Here is a 21,081-nt window from a genome sequence, read left to right on the forward strand (position 1 = left end):
CCTGTTTTAAAACCTTTAAACTATTAATTAAAGAATAGAATACATATCAGTATAAATAGCCTGATATTACTTGATCATACTATCAAAACAGAATTAACTTACGAGGATTTGATTGACCACTTGGTTGAAGGCTCACAATGATCGGCAAATTGAGTCATTAGTGTATTACTAGCAAGAACCCACAATTCTTGAAACTTTTGTTGCATGTGTTCATGAAGTGTAATTATTTTAATCAACCTGTTCAGGCGTAACAACCCTCCAGGCAGGTGGATTTGTGCCTGGATTTGCTGGACCGTGTCACAAGACCTGCTATTCTGAAGAAGGGAGGGTCCCGACCCAAAACATCAACTTTCCTGCTCCTCTGATGCCGCCTGGCTTGCTGTCTTCCTCCAGCTCCATACTGTGTTACCCTATTCATGAATTGTGTTTTGGGATATTTTGAACCTTTCTAAAACACTGGATTAAAGTCTTTTCTGAGCTTTTTTAAAAAGAAAATGCCCAAATTCACTTTGCATTTTTGGTTTGTGATCTCTTAACATTTACTGACCGTGACTCTTTACACTTTATAGTTAGAACAACACTTAGTAAGTTCCTTCATAGTTTTTGTCAAGGAGCCAGAACAGTAGTGCCAATAATGATTTCAGTGTTTGAAGCACATTACACTGCCTCTATGTCATGCTATTTCAAGATTTTAACATTTGCTTTCGGGTCAAATTAGATTGCGCTGATGATGTTTTTTTTTATATCGCTCTGTCATTTTTTCATTATTACTTAAAAATTCCTAAAGCCAGTTTGTCATTGCATTCACTTTCATCAAAGCAGCAACTTATTGCTCCCACATTTACCACTAAATCTCAGGCTGGCCTGAAGATTATCGCATAAATGAGTAATTGCTGTAGTTTTCAGAAAGTTTAATTTTATTTAAAATCTGAGGTGCCTTTGAAATATTTTTTGTGTGATTGAGCTAATGCTTCATTATAAACAGTGGATTGTTTCTACACATATTTCTACATACAGCTTTCATTCTCTGGAGCAACTTTTTTGTACCCACTCCTGCACTTCGTATTCATACACTTCTGTGCTGCACATGATCTATTTTGTCATCAGATCTGTGCAGCAAATGATTTTCCAGGGTTCTCTTTGAAGAATACGGTGATTTTTATAAGGTCTTTAGCTCACCAGTGAGTCTATTAGTTTGAGTTTTAAATATCAAATGTTCCTTATTTTAACCATTCCAGACACCTCTCCAGATGAGTGGAATTATTGTGACATAAATTAAATACAGGTGGGATAGAAAGAAGTGATATGTTAAATGATGCCTTAAAATTAGTATCTTGGGGGAAATTAAATACATCAATGACAAGAGCTCAGACAGGTATTATCTTAATTGCCTACTACATTTTTGAGCTTCCACCTAATGTTTCACCCTTGAGGGGTTTTTTTAATACAGAGTGAATAGCTTCCTGGTGCCATGTTAAACAGTAGTTTTTTTTTATGAAATATGATTTTAGTCCCCTCCAGACTTTCCAAAAGCAGCACGTTGTAGTTCAGATAAAATCTAGTCAATTTGGAGGTACTGAAATTCAGAAGTTATAAAAATATTCCATAGTTAAAAGGAATATTGTTTAGCATTATTTTCCCAAGCTTGTACTGTTAATATTTTTTTAAAAGTGACTTTATCTTAGCATCATTATAAAAGCAATGAAAAACAAATGTAGTCTTTTGTGATAACAATGTGAGAAATGGAGATCTGTTAAAACTAGGAAGTTTCTCTTGCAAAATCTCATGTTCTGCCCACTGAATCCACTGAATGCACAGAATGGACTGTAGCATGGAGGTTTGGAATTGCCAGGTTAGAATCAGTGGAGAGTAGGGCCGGGACATGAACAATTGAAAAAGGGACATAGAGAAGACAGAAGGTGGCCATGGAGGTTCATGAAGGATTGAAAGGGAAGGCCTTATGTCCTGGGGGTGTTACTGCAATCGTGTTTGGCTGTGACAGTCAGAAAATAGGGACCTAAGGACTGATATCATTTCTATACAAAAGTATGTCTATCTCAGAATGTTGGCCAGCAATATCTGTACAATTCAATGCAGCATTTAAACTACTCCTGCTGCGAGTGAACTGAGACAATGTCAGCCAAGCCCCATAGAGTGACTAGTACCACATTGAACATTAGTATAAGCATTCAGTAAAAAATGAATGCCAGAACATCATACATTTCTTCCACAATAAAAAAAAGCCTCTAATTCCTCTGGAACCATCAATGCAAGGCAACCATGAGGAGCAGTTGGTTCTCTGACCAAGCTAGTCTCAGGAAATAATTATGATTCACATGTGAATAAAGTCAAACCGATTATAGTTGAAACATTAATGAGTGAAATTTCAGTGTGAAAGGCATCCATGCCACCTTGATGCTGCAAGTTATGTTGTCTTCTGTTCATGGAAATTGTGTTGGATAGGGAAATTGATGCCATGTTGCACAGCTTCCCCATTTGACAAATGTGACTCTTAACAGGCCATCCATAGACGCAGATTGTCAGGTGATGGTGAGTCTTATCAATGACAACACTCTAAATTGAAATTGTTTCGCATTGACATCACTAGTACTTCAAAGTTTAATCGTAATCACGTGGAAAAAGCCAAGAAAGGAGAAAGCAAAAGTGGCATACTATTGACGAAATCCCAGCTAGCCCGGGTATAAGCTGGACAATAAATTATTGAAAATATCGGACTTAATAATAAATATCCAAATACCAAGCCAAAAAGAAGAAAACTAGGGACAGACTGAAGATAACTAGAACTAATTAAAGTTGTAAGGATTGTCAATTTTAAGACTAAAAGATTTTTAAAAAATGCATATTTAAGCTTTAAGAGGTGACAGCAACTCCACACTTTATGCAACTGGCGGCATCCAGGCCACTGGCGACATATGTGGGATCTCTGAATTTTCAACCCACAAATGTTTCAACTTTGTTACCAAAATAATTTGTGCCACATCATACTGCTTCATCTCATTTTCCCATGAAAAGGTCACTGCTGCAGCTTGGCAGTGGGCTTTGCCAACATAGCTGGCATGCACATTCTGCAGGGCACTTCTGACTACAGCAAATCGTAACAATAATTGATCAGTAGAAAAGGGGCCATTTGGTCAATGCTCAATTTAACTGTGATCCTTGGTTTCATATCTTGGAAATCTGTGTAAGGTACCTGGAAGTTGCCAAGATGCCTAAATAGTTCTCAGGTTTCTGTTTCATTTCAAGGGTTGAATGCCTGACAAGGAGGGTTGCCGGGAAACAAAGGCTACTCTCTGCAAGAAGAACTGATATCTTACTGACTGAAGGTGAGCATAGGCATGGTCCTGCCCATTCTTCTACCAGGGCCATTATGAAGCAGACAATAGATGACCTCAAGATGCTTGAATTGGTCTGGAGTGATCTGACCGAACACTCCAGACAGAGAGTGTTTTATTATCCTAGGATGTTGTGATCTGCAAGAAAGGAAAGGATTTGATGGATGCTAAAGATCCAAGAGAGCAGCGGCAGTGTTCTGAGGAAGAAGGTAAGGACATTTAGCTGGAGGAATAGCACCTTCCATGCAGAGAAACTGAAGAACAAGTGCCAGCAAACTCAGGACCAGCATCAACCACCAGCAGCTGCTGAATAGCCTCGACACAAAGAAGTCACAGTTAATGTTCCCTGTGTCAAGGCCACAGTAGTTGTAACCATCGATGACTGCACCCATCCATAGTAACTAATGATCTATTGTCTTCCACGCGTATGCATTGAGTAATCCCATTCACAATTATTGTCCCCTCTGCATTTCAGCATACCACCTCCAATTCTCAAAACTGACTGCTGCCATTCCCTACCGCCGGATTGAGGTGACTTTCTTGAAGCACATTCAGTTTGTTTGCTGTATAAGCCGCCAGCACATGTGTAGGTGTGATATTAACGTACCATTTTGCCATGCAGCAACATGTCCATCTCCTTGACTGTTCGTTACTGGCACACATGACCGGCTGCCTGGCTCTGTGTCTGTGCCAGAAAACAAAATAACATAGAAGTGCTGTAAGTCTGTAAATTCCCAATGAGGAGGCAAGGCTGAGTTGATATGAGCATTCAAGAAGGGTGCAAAGAGAGTGTTTGCTAAGAGAACAAGATAAGACCCCCTTGAGATGCTCACAGTTCTGATCCATGAGATAGTGCTTGTCTCTATGTGCAGAGCAGCCTGGCAGCAGCATTGCAATGTTAGATCACCATGAGCTCCAAAGTGCAGTGTTGACATGGTGAACTGTATTCTAAGAGATGTGCCATGCTTATATGATGAAGCTGGTGCTTGCCTGATACAAGGGACAGGGATGGGAGGGAGCAGTCAGTCACTGTCCATCAGGTGTGGTCTGAGGTGTCAGGAATGCTGGCCAAGATGGAAGTCTGGGGAATACACAAGGAAACAGTAACCAGCAGGTACCTGCTCAAACTTTCACATCAGAGGTAATGGGAACTGCAGATGTTGGAGAATCCAAGATAACAAAGTGTGGAGCTGGATGAACACAGCAGGCCAAGCAGCATCTCAGGAGCACAAAAGCTGACGTTTCGGGCCTAGACCCTTCATCAGAGAGCTCTCTGATGAAGGGTCTAGGCCCGAAACGTCAGCTTTTGTGCTCCTGAGATGCTGCTTGGCCTGCTGTGTTCATCCAGCTCCACACTTTGTTATCAAACTTTCACCGGTGATTTTTGCATCCAGATTGGCTCCATTACCTGGGGAAATGGCAACTTACATATAAATAAAGTGAGGTTAGGTAATAATGAGATGTCAATGCATGCAAACAGTCTAACGCCACTTACTAGTGAGACTCTCATCTACCCATTAAAACCTTGGGTAAAAGATTGAACTTTCTACCTAGACTGGAAATCTCATTGTTCCATTGTTGTTATATTTTCCCACTGATGCAGCATTCTCCAAGTCATGCAATGATGAGAAAATTTAACTCATTGGGTTTAGCGGAAGGCAGAAGCTCGACAATAGACTCGTTTGAAAACAAAAATGTGAATTCTAAAATTGAGATATTACTTGACCAAGAGACAAGGAAATATTAGGGCAAATGGGTTTGGTGAGTGAGGTAAGTTTTAATGAGAACTTTGAAGATAGAGACTATGATGGATTCACAAGGAGTCTTAGGGATAGAATTCCAGAGTGTACAGTCAAGCTCACTGAAAGCTACAATTTTAATCAAGAAGCAATTAAACTGAGTGAGGTATTAAGAAATTCACATATTTTGTTTACTCACACTTGTATAGTAACTGCACATATTGAAAAATGCAAGGCTGCCTGCAACTGTTTGGCTTGAAATGAAATCACCTACAAGCTAAATTCCCCACAGTGTTCAGGGATATGTAGATGAGGGGGATGGGTCTGGGTGGGCTGCTCTGTGGGTCAGTGTGGACTTGTTGGGCCAAAGGGTCTGTTTCCACACTGTAGGGATTCTATTCTATGAAACAACAGAATCTACAAAGGAACAGCATATCAACAGCATTCTTTGATTGAAAAGAGTATGAAAGGCAATGTGGACTGAAAATAGCAAGGATACTGGAAGCTCCCCTCTTTCTGTCAGCCTCAGTCTCATTTGCAGAAACCTGCTCTTTTGAAAAGCAACTTGGAAAAATCATCGTTCAATGAGAACTCATGTTCTGTAAACTTTGCTATTGCGAAGGAAATAGAACAATAACTAAATAGTGAGAATCAGATCTGTTTTTTTCTCTTAACTGCAGGTGTTTTGCCTTATTGGACACCCCACCCCCTTCTCTTTGTGACCTCATTATCTGTGTGTGTGTGTGTGTGTGTGTGTGTGTGTGTGTGTGTGTGTGCTGTCACATGACTACTTTTCGTGGTGGTAGGTATTTAAATGACATTCTTTTCTCCCAAAAACCCTTAGAATTGGCTGCCCATTTTCAATCTATTTATGTTTATTTAAAGTGTAATATCTATGTGCTAAAACAAAACGAAGAAGTTTATTGCACCTGGCAAAGGAGAGACATTAGAAAAAGGAGAGGAGACATGACCCCTCCCTATCTGGTCAGAAGAGTTGTAGAGGTGGTTGTAGGCCATCTTGGTAAAATAGCAGAATTGTGGCCCATGATAAAATGCAACACCAAGATGCAGCTTGCTGAGCTTAACAGAGTTGGCAGGGATAGAAACCATTAGGATGAAGAGTTTGTAATAGAGACCAAAGACCATGGGCCAAATATTACTTTTTCTGGCTAAGTCTTCGTTATATCCAGTTTTTTTTTGGAGGGTTTGTTGACATGAGTCTAATGGTTTCTCTTGGCCTATCTTACCAAATTCACCTCATTAAATACCTATTTTGCTTCACGGTTCCTGTCATATGTGAGTTTCACCCCACCTAACCGCACACTTTTCCCAGAACAACTCAGACTACAAGTTTTTAATGCAGTTTTTATGTGCTACAAAGTACGTAGGACTCAAACATTTTAAGATATCTATCGGTTTTCTATGCAGCTAATGACTTAAGTTCATTTTTTTAGGTTTAAAATATTCTTTGTAACATGATAAGTATTACTTACATTCCAACAGTCAATAATAAGGATGATGCTTGAATCAAATTCTAAAGATTGAAATGTCTTATATCAGTGCTACAGCCTTAAAGAAACATAGAATTAGTTCTGGTCATAAAGTAAGCTATAAGTGTTTGTTAAAATCCATTTTTGGATTTAAGTACATTCCAGATTCAAAAGGGAATGTACTTCATAAGGAATATACTTCCAAGATAGTTGGAAAATGTCGCTCCTCAGTGTCTAGTCTGTGGATGATTAAACAATGTCTGCACAGATGTGTAAATCTTAAAATGCACAAAAACAAATATTGGAAATGTTGTATTGATTTTCCACGTTCCTGCCCAATTATTAACATCCATAATAATCATGATAGTAATTTAACTTTCCACGTGTTATATAAATATACTGTTCTGTTTAAACACACTCTCTTTTCTGATTATTCTTTCATGTGTGATATTGAACAAATATACATGACAATTATGACTGTAATCTGATACAGGTGTTTTCATTATTAACATTTTATAACAACATATCTCAGAAGCAATGTTACAGATAAGGTTTGCATAATTACTTGACAAATAATTGCAGCATTTATGTATTTTCAAATCAAAATAGTCTGCTACCAAGACTGTTAAATTAACCACAGAAACTCATTTTCAGGTTCAGACATAAAAACACGAATATGTCACTAAAATTATGCTGCATTCAGGCATTTCTTTTACAACACATCAATGTGTATTTAACACTTTGGTTTCATCAATTACTGCTAACCACTATTAACTGATCAAAATGCTCCATAATCCTTGCTTCTTTTGTTACCAGACCACTAAATTACTGTACATGTCACAAAGCTAAACATGATACAGTAGCATAAGCCTTAAATTGCATGCATCCGTTTGAAAATATATTAACTTGATCCACTATTATGTGGTTAAACAGCCTCTGCACACATTCTTGTGTGACATGGAAAAAAGTTTGTAAGGCATTGCTTCAGGAAATTACAGAACATTCATCTCACATCTGCTAAATTATTCTTTACTGTTTTAGGTTTGAGAACCTGTATGTACCTCATTATTCTGTGTTAAACGAGAACTGGAAAGGAAATAACTCTTTTGTAAACTTCTCTTTTATACAAATGTACAAATCAGAATGCAGCCGAGTGCCAGGTGGCTCCAAATAACTAGACACAACATGAAATCATTCATTGTCTTTGGTCTTTTAAAAGTCCATGATTCATGTACTCTAGGGAATTTTAGCAAAATAGTTAAATAATCCAGATCAGTTCATGGTTTGAGTATGTACACCCTTTCTCTTTTTTCACATCCTGGTTCATAAAATTCATTCGGAAGAGTTATGATTACTCTAACCTAATGTGCAATATACTGTATCAAAGTAACATAGGATACACTCTTTGAACAAAAACATCCCTATGATAGAATGCCTTGCAGAGTCACAGGACTTCTAAAAACATTGTATTGTGGCAAGACTGTGTCTAGACTAAAGAAATTGTAATTGTTTTCCACAGAACGAAGAAGGTGAAAGAAAAATTCAGTGGAGGTGTTCAAAACTATGTGCAGTTTTGATGGAGTTTTTACAGAGAACCTAGGCTGCATTTTAAGTCTAGAGTCAGGAATCCAGAGCTGTTACCTGTTTCTGGTCTTGACACCCAGCAGACAGACCACCTGGGTTTTTGGCAGGTCAGGCCAAGCAGTTCCAGAAACTGGAGAGGCAATTGGAGGTCCTACAGCATTTGCACATCTGCACCTCCACTGGCCAAGTTGGATGCGTGTGATTTCTGATGGAGAGCAAGAGAGCCACCTGATTGAAGTGGTTTCAGGGTGTTCTTTGCATAGTGAAGCACAACATTTTTGTAATGTAATCCCAACACGGTTGTTTGTCCCTACTGCAGAGGTTTCTTGCCTGCATTGGCCCTAATTTCCCTCAATTAGCTATCCATTGGTTATGGGGAGTGTCTGGTCCTGTCCAAACCAAACCTCTCCAAACATGGCTCAGGATTCTGTGTGATTCTAAACCTGCACAATGACCAGCCACATGAAATTACAGCCCGCCCATCTCCATTCCCAACCCTGAGTTGCTTTTAAAATCTCATCCTCTATTTCCACCATGGGGAAGGTCACTAACCAGAAGACAAATGTTCAAAACTATTGACAACAAAGGCAGAAGCAAATTTGTTGAATTTTCTATACTGAATAAGTTGTGAACAGCTTGAGAGGGTAATGGAAGTAGATTCAGTTGTCATCTCTTGAAGAAAATTAGACAACATATTGTAGGAGAATCCAGAGAACACAGGACATGAGAGGTGTGAATCTTCCTCATCATGTCATTCACTAAGCTTTACCAAGTTTCATTCACCTTTTCATTCCTTTGATTTCTGACCTACATTGAGTCTAGATCCAATGGTGCCTCAATTTTAAGATTCTTATTCTTTTATGAAGTCTTTCCACAGCCTCATCATCTATTTCTAAATCCTCTATCAATCCAATAACCCAATGAGAAATTTGCGTTCTTCCAACACTAGTCTCCTCAGCATCTTGTCCCTATTAGAACACAAGGCTGAAGAACAGCAGTAGGTCATTTAGCCCCTTGAGTTTACCCACCATTCAATCTGAGTTTATTGCAGGCTTAACTCAATTTTTCTGTGCCACACCACTGGCAACCTCCCATTCCCACAAACATCAGAACCTTTGACTTCCTTGTAAATCAAATATCCATTAATCTCACCCTTCAGTATGCATTCAAAGACCCAACCTCTGCTGCTTGCTGGGGGAGAGAATTCCGTACATTGGCCACCTTCTTAATGAAAAAGAAATCTCTTATCTCAGTCTTAAATTGGAGACCCCCTTTTTTAAACACTGAGTCACTTCTTGAATCTTATGTGTTTCAATAAGTGTACCTTGTTTTAAAGGTAGTTTCTTTTTACATACCCCATGTGTTGACTGTACATAATGTTATAGCCTTGCTGGCACTTCATCTGCCATGATTTGCACTCTGCAGAGGCAGAAATCAGTCAGTTTCCCATCATGTATGTTTCATAACTCATATTGTGTTTTATTGTTTTACATAAACTAACCCATCGCGTTAATCAATCCCTGGTGTGTAATTAATTGTTAAACCTATTGTCATTAACATGATATGATGACTTCAGTACAAAGCATCATGCTATTTAGGCATATTGCACTTGAACAGTCAGAAAACATGTTAATCTACAAATAAAGTGTTTGATACTAAACTAAATGGTACCAGGCACCTGGGTTCAATTCCACCTTCAGGCAACTGTCTGCTTAGAGTTTGCTAATTCTCCCTGTGTCTTCATGAGTTTCCTCCAGGTGCTCCAATTACCTCTCACAGTCTAAAAATGTGCAGATTAGGTTGACTGGCTATGCTAAATTGCCCATAGTGTCCAGGGATGCGAAAGGCTAGGTAGATTAGCCATAGGAAATGCAGAGTTCCAGGGATAGGGTAGGTCTGGTGGATCTGGGTAGGATGCTTTTCAAAGGGTCGGTGTGGGCATGATGGGCTGAATGGCCTGCTTCCATGCTAGAGATTCTATGAATCTAACGCACACGAGGCAACCTCAATGTCCTTGTTCATAACAACATGCAAGAATGTTGAAAACAAAGCTTACTGCTGAGCAAACAGATCTATCGAGACGTCTGTTTATCTCACATGAGAAAGGCAAGTAATCGGGGCATGCACCAGATCATGTGCAAGTAAGGGAAGGTTAAAGGCATGCTGTCAGACTATCCACAAAAATCACTGATTTAAGTTGGCACACAGCAGATCAGCTAACAGCATTTAAAATGTTTAAGCAGCACTTAAAGCTGAAGCTTCTAGATTTGAGTGTGTCCAAGGTGAAAAAAGCAGGCCATGTAAATATGCTTGGTAATTAGCAATTATCTACACAGACTTAACATATTAGAATTAGCAGCCAAAATGGTAACAGCACCAAAAGATGTGGACCACAATGGAAAACTCAATTCAGAGTCGGATTAAACTTTTATATTCATTGACTAGAGTTTAGACAGAAACCTACACAATCCGAAATAAGCACATGCTCAAAAAGAAGTTTTTTTTTAATCTTTCAGATAAGGAGGTAGCAGACAAAACTGTTGAACTATTGATTACATCTAACGATGTGGAAGCTTTCCAGAAAGATTTGTAAAACACACTAAAGATTCTTAACATGGTAGAGTTACTGAAAGGTGGATGTAGGGCAGAGTTCCAAAGAAGACCCTTTGAACTTGAAGTATTAATTCTTGTTTCTATCACCACAGCTGATGCTTGACCTGGTGAGTTTCTCTAGCACTTTCTGTTTTTAGTTTGGATGTTGAGTTCCCACAGATTTTTCATTATATTTAAGATTGAAGTGATTCTCACAGGATGATGAAGCTTACAGGTTATTGGCAAAAATCCAGTGGCTAATGCAACCATTAAAACACCCACACGTAGCAAGATGTGGAAGATGAGTTCTCTGTGGCAGATGATGGAATTTGAATTCAGTTGTATAAAATCTGGAATGATGAGTGTAATGAAGACCATGTCCAATTGCCCGAAAAAACCATCTTGTTCACTAATGTCCATTAGGGAAGGAAATTGCCATCCTTACTTGGTACATGTGACTCCAGACACACAACAATATGATTGACTCTTCACTGCTCTCTGAAATAGTCTAGTAAACCACTCATTAGTAACAACCTTTAGAAAGTCTCAAAAAATAAATGAAACCCAACAGACCACCAAGCATTAAACTAGGTACCAGAACCCGATGACAGCAAAAATAGTTGTGTTGCTGAGGCAGTTGCTCTGGCAGTCATTGGCAGTAAATGTGAATGCCATGAAGTGTCACAGTACCAGGTCAAAGATGGGTAGGGAAGCTTCTTGCTGATTACTATAAAGTGTGACCCCCACTGTCCACCTCTGGTGAACAACACTTGGAGGAAGCGCTGAAGGTTACAATGCCCACCACTAAGAGTCACTTGGCAATCATCTAATCATCAGCAGAGCTCTTGTTTGACAAGCTAGTTCAGGCCAATTTACCGATTTGTATGCAAAATACTCCCAGCTAAACTTGATGACGGCTTGCAATTCTGCAAGAAAGGGTCAACATGCATGTTAAAACTGTAGGTGCCATACTTTCCAGAATTACAAGTGGGACAAGTCTGCACCTAGGATCTCACAGAAGGAGCATGGCAACCAGTCAAAGTCGCAAGAATACACTCAGAACCAAGATCTTAGAAAGTTCATGGACAAGACAACAGTGAGCCAAAATGGAGCACAAATCAGATATGTTCCAGTTTCCAAACAGCCTCCCAGACCCTGTTGCATTGTGTAAAAAATTCCAAACACAACCAGGAATGATATACAATATCACCATCACAAGACCTGGAGATCAGCGATTTCCCTGTTCATTATACAGACCCATAGGGCACTTGTTATTGTAAATAATTAAACTTTGTGCCTTACCTTTAAGGAGGATTTGCCCTTAAGGACTCCATGGATTTTGAAGCAATGTTTATAGTGTGTTCCATCCCTGTCCAGCAGTTAGTCTGCTATGGATCTGCATGCTATTCATAAAGAAATAAGTTAGTTTTCTGTAATATATTCTTCAGAACTTGTAATACAGTTTACAGCTTTTAATAAGCTAACCCATGGAGTTAATCAATATTTGATGAGTAACTAATCGTTAGACCATTATCATTAGCATGAAAAAGATTGCCTCTCGTTCTTCTAAACATCGTTGGCAGTAGACCTAAACATTGCTCGTATGATAGCCCCTTCATTCTAGGATTCAATTGAATCAATCTTTCAAGTCCTTTTCTCCTGCATATGTTCAGTTGTTCAGGTGCTAAGCTCTTAACTTCCCCACCAAAATCACTATCTTCTCATTTGGCCATTCTTCAGATCTACCTCTTTGATTAAATTTGAGATGCACCTTGTAATTGTTTTTTGAAATTACTTCCCAGGGAAGCTGACATTTTTATATTTGTGGATGTGAGAAGTATAACAGCATAATTTTTTTTCGATGTAGTATTTTACACAATTGTATTAATTTTCACTACAACTTCTAAAAGTATTTTTAGAGATGCAGTTGACAGTATGAATGACATCTCGTTATATGACATCTTTCAGTTGTTGCAGGCAGCATTTAATATATGCTGTCCCAGCAGCACCCTGAGAGATACAGAGGGTATTATACAGTGCAACGGAAGGACATAAATGACAATCCTTCTCCTGGGGTCGCCTGCAGTACTGGCAGAGGCCATCACTCCCAGCGGCAGATCCCAAAACCTACCAAGGTCTAATTGACCAGTAGTTCTTGGAGATGGAACTTGCACCCTGCAAAACCTGACTGCAGCCAACAGAATACTAATTGGCATTTAATCCCATCAGAGCTCCCATATTTATTTGCTACAAGGTTGTCACTATCTCACCAGTCAATTGAATGGCCATGTCTGCAACCAATCTGTCCTACCTGTGTACAGACAGTGCTGAAGGACTTGTCTAGCAATTTCTTTGCGGCACTGTTCATTTTAATATTCCCATGAAGAGCATCATAAAACAAATATTATTGGGGTGGCATGGTGGCTCAGTGGTTAGCACTGCAGCCTCACAGTGCCAGGGACCTGGGTTTGATTCCAGCCTTAGACAACTGTCTTTGTAGAGTTTGCACATGCTCCCTGTGTCTGTGTGACTTTCCTTCAGGTGCTGTAGTTTCCTCCCACAGTCCAAGGATGTGCAGGTTAAGTGGATTGGCTATGCTAAATTGTCCGTAGTGTCCAGAGGTGTGCAAGCTAGGTGGATTAGATATGGGAAAGGCACGGATAGTGTATGAGTATGGGTCTGCATAGGATGCTCTTCAGAGGGTCAGTGTAGACTTGATGGGCCAAATGGTCTACATCCACACAGTAGAAATTCTATGATTCAATGACTATTAGACCACAGTACAAATCAATCAAAGGCAAAAGTCATAAATGGCTTTTTGGAGCACTTACGTAAGGTCGTTGTTTTTTCCCTAATTGTTTTGCTAGTAGAAAACCTGTGTAAGACACTACGGAAAAACATTGTTGTAGATTCTAACACGCTATGCAAAGATGCTATAAACACTTCTAGAATGAGGTCTTCCAATATTATTGATTACTGATCAATATTTCAGTATTTTAATTTTTATGCACCATGCCATTACAAGTGTCCCAAATGTATTTTAACAGTATTTTATTGTGTAAGTATTTTTTATTACTATAGCTACTGCTTGCAGAGAATACATGTGGTGCACCACAGTGTATATTTACTTCAGGACACTTCAAATAACAACAGAAAGACTGTGAAATAATTGGCTTCTGAAATTCAATAACTATTTTCTCCAGGACTGATGTTTAAAACTAAACACTTGAAAGTAAAACAACCCTGAAACCTTTTCAAAACTTGCTCTAACATTCAATTGAGCATGAAGAAAGCTGATAACTACTGTACAGAGGAGGTTGATTAGCAAATTTAAATTTATAGGGTATGTTCCACTAACTAAGAAAAAAATAGAAAAAGTTATATTCAATTTAATGGAATTAGATTGGTATTGTAAAATGCATTTTAAGATGTTTAATTATATTCATTTAAGAAGCACAGAACAATAAAACTAAGACATCATATAATTGCACTATTTTCTTTACAAATTTTGCCCAACATGCATTTTCAAAATGAATTTTTTCTATACCAAAAGAATTGTATCCACAGTCAAATTTCTGCCAAAATCCGGTGGCTCCCTGAACCTCTCAGTCTTGATTTAAAGATCTTCTCTCTGCACCTTAAATTACTCATTACTTTGATGACCTCGTTCAGCTATATGTGTTCATTCTTCATGCTTCCAAGATTGGTTTACTTTTGCCAGTTGTTGCTTCAGCCACTAAGATCCTGCTCTTTGTAATTTCCTCCATCACTTGCTTTCAAAAACCTCCCAGGGAATCTTCTCCTTGATTGTGTTTTTACTCAATGCCTCAAATATTTCCACCACAAGCATTTTCCCTTGAGCCTTTCTGTGTGAAATGCACTCTTTACCACAGCCCTGTAAAACATCTCACTGTTTGAGTGTGGTAGCAGTAGAAGTTATTTTAGTTGGGAAACCTACATGGAAGAGCAAAGTCCACAGTATAACGCCCCAACAACATTGAACAGGGGAGATTATCATAGGAAAGCTGTGATGAATCACAGGGAACACTGACAAAATTGATACTAAGCCAAAGAAGGAGATATTAAAGACAAAAATAGAAATTGCTAGAAAAACTCAGCAGGACTGGCAGCATCTGTGGGGAGAAATCAGAGTTAATGTTTCAGGTTGAGTGACCCTTCCTCAGAACTCAGGAGATATTAAGTTGGGTGATTAAAAGCTTAATTGCAAAAATGAGCTTTAAGGTGAAACTTAAAGTAAGGGTGAGAGATGAACAAATGGATTTAGCTTTTGAGTTTAGGAAGACAGAATGAGTAAACATGGACAAAGGCAGGTAACAAATGGTCAGGCAGTCACCTTACACCACTACAGCCTCCTGTATGAAAGTTCTTCATTGTGTTGATAATTTTCTGAAACACACTTTATGTCTTTAAAAAGTGTAGATTTTGCCAATGCTTTTTATCCAAAGTGCATAATTGTCGTGTTGATAATTTCAAATGAACACAATTGAATTAACAAACAGGAGAAAACTAAGCAAGTAGATCAGTCATACAGCATGGAACAGACCTTTTGGCCCAACTCGCCCATCCAACCAAGTTTCCCTTTTAAATCTTTCTGCTCTCACTGAAAATATGCCCCCTAGTTTTGAAGTCCCCCACCTTAGTGAAAAGACCTTTGCTTTTTGTCTATCAATACCCCTCATGATTTTATAACCCTCCAGAAGGTCACCTTTTAGCCTCCTACGCTCCAGTGAATAAAAGGTCCCAGCCTATCCAGCCTCTCCTTATTACTCAAACCCTGTCGTCCTGGCAACCTTCTGATCAATCTTTTCTGAATCCTCTCCAATTTAATAATATTCTTCCTAAAGCAGGGCAACCAGAACCATACACAATACTCCAAAAGTGGCTGAACCAACGTCATTTTATAAAATATTTCCATGTACGAATTATCATAAATAGAACAATTACATGATTCAAGTTTATCTTTAAATGGTTTTATTATTCAGTTCTTTCTTCTCAGTTAAGAATTTAACCAGACATATAATCATAAAATTACAGAAATTCTTTAATTTTAATTCATAAAATGGGAATATTAATGTTACAAATCCTGTCAAACTTTTTTTTTCTCATCTGATTAACCAACACATTGGAAACTGTTGATTATTTGTGGGCCTTCTCCAGTCCCCACTCTTTCTGTGAACACATTGGGAGAAATGTAATGTAGCCCACATTTATAAACATGAAAACAATGAAGGTGCTAACTATCTGTGAATCATCTCTCCTGACATAAGCTGATCTATTTTGTGGTATCATGACTTTTGAGGCCTTTTTTTCTCTGGACTGATTTGCCTCAACTATCATTCTTGCAAAAAGTAGACTTTTTCTCAATAACAGATATTTCTACATTATTCCTTTAAAATGTGAGCATATAGTCTAAGGATAATGGGTAGCAGATTTGAAACAGAGATGAGGAAAAATTACGTCTCTCAAAGGGTCATGAATCTGTGAAATTCACTATCCCAGAGTGCAATGAATGCTGGAACATTGAGTAAATTTAAGAAGGAGATAAATTTTTAAAAAGCAATAGTACGAAAGGTTATGGAGAGCTGGCAAGAAAGTGGAGTTGAGGCCGAGATGAGATCACGCATCATCATATCAAACGGCAGAGCAGACTGGAGGGGCAGAACCTTTTCCTCCCGCTCCTTGAACGTATGCTTTCATGCCTATGCTCACAGTAAAGTAGAATGAATGATGGATCCAAAAACCTTTCACCATAATGGATGTAGATATTACACAATCATAGATACAAGCTACTGAACCACTTATCAATTACAACCTATCAAGAAATAACAGTAAGGCTAACTCATTATCATCACAACTATTTACTTCCTCAGATGCCTTTTTGAGTTGCAATAATAAACTTTGCCTTAAAAATCATTTTTCTTCTGATCCTTTGTTATGACCCATTGGGAAAGCATCTCTGTAAGTTGAAACCTGCCATTCCTGGAGTTGTACCATATGTTAAAACTTTTTTGAAGGTACACACAATATCCTAATTTACCTGACTTTCAGACCAAGATTGATAGAAAGCATGAATATAGTTCCTTTACTACTTCTTGAAGCTTCTGTTTGTTTGTAAGAAGAACAAAGCAACTGAGTCACTTGAAAAACTGTTTCTGATTTATCAATTCAAAAATCACACCTCACAGCAAATTCTACAAGAAAGGTAACTACATCTTTTTTCCAGTTAAACCTTCCAAATTTAAATTGAGTTTTTTTTTACTGCAGAGAACGGGCAGTTTTTGTCGGGGAGAGCTTTTGTTGTGTATTATTCACTGTTATGTGTTTGTGTCTTTATAACATGTTTCAAGTTCCAACCTGAGACAACAAGGTGCAGAGCTGGATGAACACAGCAGGCCGCGCAGCATCATAGGAGCAGGAAAGCTGATGATTCGGGCCTAGATCCTTCTTCAGAAATGGGGGAGGGGAAGGGGGTTCTGAAATAAATAGGGAGAGATGGAGAGGCATTGGAGACCAGGGAGCTGGAAGTTTTGAGGAGGTGGAGGGTGTGGGTCGTGTCACGGATGTAGGTAGGGAGTTCCTGGACTAAGGGAGAGAAAATGGAGTTGAGATAGGTGGAGATAAGTTCAGTGGGGTGGGAGCAGGTGGAGACAATGGGTCAACCAGGGCAGGCAGGTTTGTGGATTTTGGAAAGATAGATCCCCAACACGTCATCTTCACCATGGACATCCAGTCCCTAAATACCTGCATTTCCCATGCAGATAGTCTAAAGGCCCTTTGCTTCTTCCTGTCTTGCAGGCCCAACCAGGCCCCCTCCACCAACACCCTCATCTGCTTATCTGAACTCGTCCTCACCTTCAACAACTTCTCTTTCAATTCCTCCCACTTCCTACAGACAAAGAAGGTGGCCATGGGTACCCGCATGGGCCCAAACTATGCCTGCCTCTTTGTAGGTTACGTGGAACAATCCTTCTTCCGTAGCTACACTGGCCCTAAACTCAACCTCTTCCTCCATTATTTTGATGACTGTATCAGCGCCGCCTAATGCTCCCACGGAGAGCTCCAACAGTTCATCCACTTCGCCAACACCTTCCACCCCAGCCTTAAGTTCACCTGACCACCTCTGATACCTCTTTTCTTCCTGGACCCCTCTATTTCCATTTCTGGCAACCACCTTGAAACCAATATCCATTTCCATCCCAACAACTCCCACAGCTACCCAGAATACACCTCCTCCCACCCACCTTCCTGCAAAAATGCCATCCAGTATTCCCAATTCCTTCATCTCCACCACACGTGCTCCCAGGATGAGGCATTCCACTCCCATACATCTCAGATACCCTCGTTTTTCAAGGACCACAACATCTCTCCCCCCAGCGGTCGAGAACGCCCTCAATCGTGTCTCCCGCATTTCCCGCAGCTCATCCCTCACACCTCCTCTTTGCAATAATAACCAAAAGAGAATACCCCTCATCCTTGCATACCACCCCACCAATCTCCAGATCCAACGCATCATCCTCTGATACTTCCGGGATCTGCAATCCGACCCCACCACCAAAGATATTTTTTCCTCCCCACTCTTATCTGCTTTCCGGAGGGACCACTCTCTCTGGGATTCCCTTGCGCACTCCACACTCCCCACCACACCTGAAACGTTTCCCTGCAACTGCAGGAAGTGCTATACCTCCCCTCACCTCCCCCCTCACTCCCATCCCAGGCCCCAAGAAAACCTGCACATCTGCTAATGTGGTGTATTGTATCCACTGTTCCCATTGTGGCCTCCTCTACATCGGGGAAACCAAGCAGAGGCTTGGGACCACTTTGCAGAACACTTACACTCAGTTCACACTAAACAACTGCACTTGCCAGTCGCGAACCATTTCAACACCCGCTCCCATTCCCCAACGACATGTCCAACCTGGGCCTCCTGCAGTGCCACAACGATGCCACCCAAAGGTTGCAGGAACAGCACCTCATATTCCGCTTGGGAACCCTGCAGCCCAATGGTATCGATGTGGATTTCAGAAGCTTCAAAACCTTCCCTCCCCCTACTGCATCCCAAAACCAGCCCAGCTCGTCCCCACCTCCCTAACCCATCCTTCTTCCCACCTATCCCCTCCTCCCACCTCAAGCCCCACCCCCATCTCCTACCTACTAACCTCATCCCACCCCCTTGACCTGTCCATCCCCCCTGGACTGACATATACCTCCCTAACTCCCACCCTACACTCACCTCTACTGGCTCCATCCTGCCTCTTTGACCTGTTTGTCTCCTTTCCACCTATCTTTTCATCTGTCCATCTTCTATCCGCCTCTCCCTCTCTCCCTATTTATTTCAGAATTCCCATCCCCTCCTCCATTTCTGAAGAAGGGTCTAGGCCCGAAACATCAGCCTTCCTGCTCCTCTGATGCTGCTTGGCCTGCTGTGTTCATCCAGCTCTACACTTTGTTATCTCAGATTCTCCAGCATCTGCAGTTCCTACTATCTCCAGTTCCAAACTGTCCAGTTAGCTGAGAACCAGTCAGATTCACATGTAAACAACATCTCAGTTCCTGATTGCTTGCAAGTTGCAGAAAAGCGTAGCCATAAAAAAAAGTTCACATTAGGTATCAAATTCCTTGCTATGAAATAATATTACCATTGTGTTAAATCCCTGTCTTCTGAAAAAGAGTTTCTTTCTCTTTACAGTCCACAGTCCACAACGTAAAAAAAACAGTTTGTCGCATCTTTCTGCGGAAAAATAATGAAAAGAACTTGAAATGTGGCACATTAATTTTACCAATATCTACTTCTTTGATTAGTTCACTAGTATCTTCTGCCTATAATTCATTGATCTATCTGTCATGCCATTTCTGAATGTGTCATTTATTCCATTCAGTTATATTTTCGAATGATTCTTTTCTGAGACGTGAATGTTGCTGGAAGGGTCAGCGCTTATTTTCTATCCATAATTGCTGGTAGAGAGTTGTAGAAAATCTCTTTTTTGAACTGCTGATTCAATCTGTTGTAGGTACATTCACAGTAGGAAGGAAGTCCCAAGTTTTGGTTTTTTTACACAAACGCAGTGAAGGAATCACAATATATTTCCCAATCATGAGTGTAGTTGGATTGAAATCATTCAGGCTACTATTCCATCATACTCCTGACTTGTACCTTGTAGCTGGTTGACAGGCTTAAGGGAGCCAAGAGCTAAGTTACCCAGTGCAGAATTCCCAGTTTTTGATCTGCTTTTGCATGAAGGGTGATCCAGTTAAGTTTCTGGTCAATGGCGATCCATACGGTGTTAATAGTCAGGCTTCAGTGCTGCTGATGCTGCTGCACATAGTGGGGAGATGGTTAGATTCTATCTTGTTGGAGATACTCATTCCCTGGCACTTGTGAGGCACCAATGTTATTTGCCTTTATCAAGCCAAACCTAAATGTTGCTTCAATCTTGCGACAATGGACGCAGCTGCTTCAGTACCTGACGAGTGATGATTGGTCCTGAAATGTCTAATAACGCAGACACTACAATTACTGGCAATAGTACTAAAGTCTTGTGCTTCAGGACTAGCTGTGTGCCTGCCCAAGCTGTTCCAGTACAGCTACAACACTGGCACCGACCCAACTATGTGAAAATTGCCCAGGTTAGTCCTGTGACAAAAATCAGGACAACTCCAATCTGACCAATTATCGCCTCACCAGTCTACACTTCACCATCAATAAAGTGATGAAGAGCATCATCAACAATGCTATGAAATGGCATTTACACATCCATAACCTTCTTACTGATGTTCTGCATGGTTTCTGCCAGGTTCACTTGACCCTGGACATCTCTCACAGCCTTAGTCCAAGCATGGACAAAAAATCTGAACTCCAAAGGTCAAGTGAGAGTGACTGTCCTTGGTATCAAAGCCAGATTTGACTGAATGTAGCGTCAAAGAGCCCTAGAAAAGTTGTAGTCAATGAACATCAAGAAAAACTCTCTGGACATTAGAGCTGTACCCAGCATTCAGCAAGATGGCTGTCCTTGTCAGAGAAAAGCCTTCTTAGCCAAAGAAAGTCACTGTATCATTTTCTCAAGGTAGCTCCCTTGGCCCAACCATTTTCAACTGCTTTGCCAATGTCCTTCCCTCCATCACAATGTCAGAAGTGAGACATTTACTAATAAGTTGTCCTAATTTTTATGGACAGGACATACCTGGCCAATTGTCAGATGCTGCCAGATAAAACATCTTGGCCAGGAGCTTAGTTAGTTCTGGAGTTGTCATTGGCTGCCTCTTAATTGTACTTCAATATCTATTGTGGTTAATTGTATGAGTTAA

At 40.0% G+C, this 21,081-nt stretch overlaps 1 protein-coding gene across 2 annotated transcripts in view; it reads left to right on the forward strand.

Annotated features, from left to right (window-relative positions):
• The window catches only part of lyplal1 (lysophospholipase like 1), a 73,851-nt gene that overhangs the window by 32,507 nt on the left and 20,263 nt on the right, over positions 1 to 21,081 (forward strand). The gene's annotated exons all lie outside the window — the stretch shown is intronic.

The sequence above is a fragment of the Stegostoma tigrinum genome, chromosome 9 (genome assembly GCF_030684315.1).
Source record: "Stegostoma tigrinum isolate sSteTig4 chromosome 9, sSteTig4.hap1, whole genome shotgun sequence".
NCBI classification, from domain to species: Eukaryota; Metazoa; Chordata; class Chondrichthyes; order Orectolobiformes; family Stegostomatidae; genus Stegostoma; species Stegostoma tigrinum.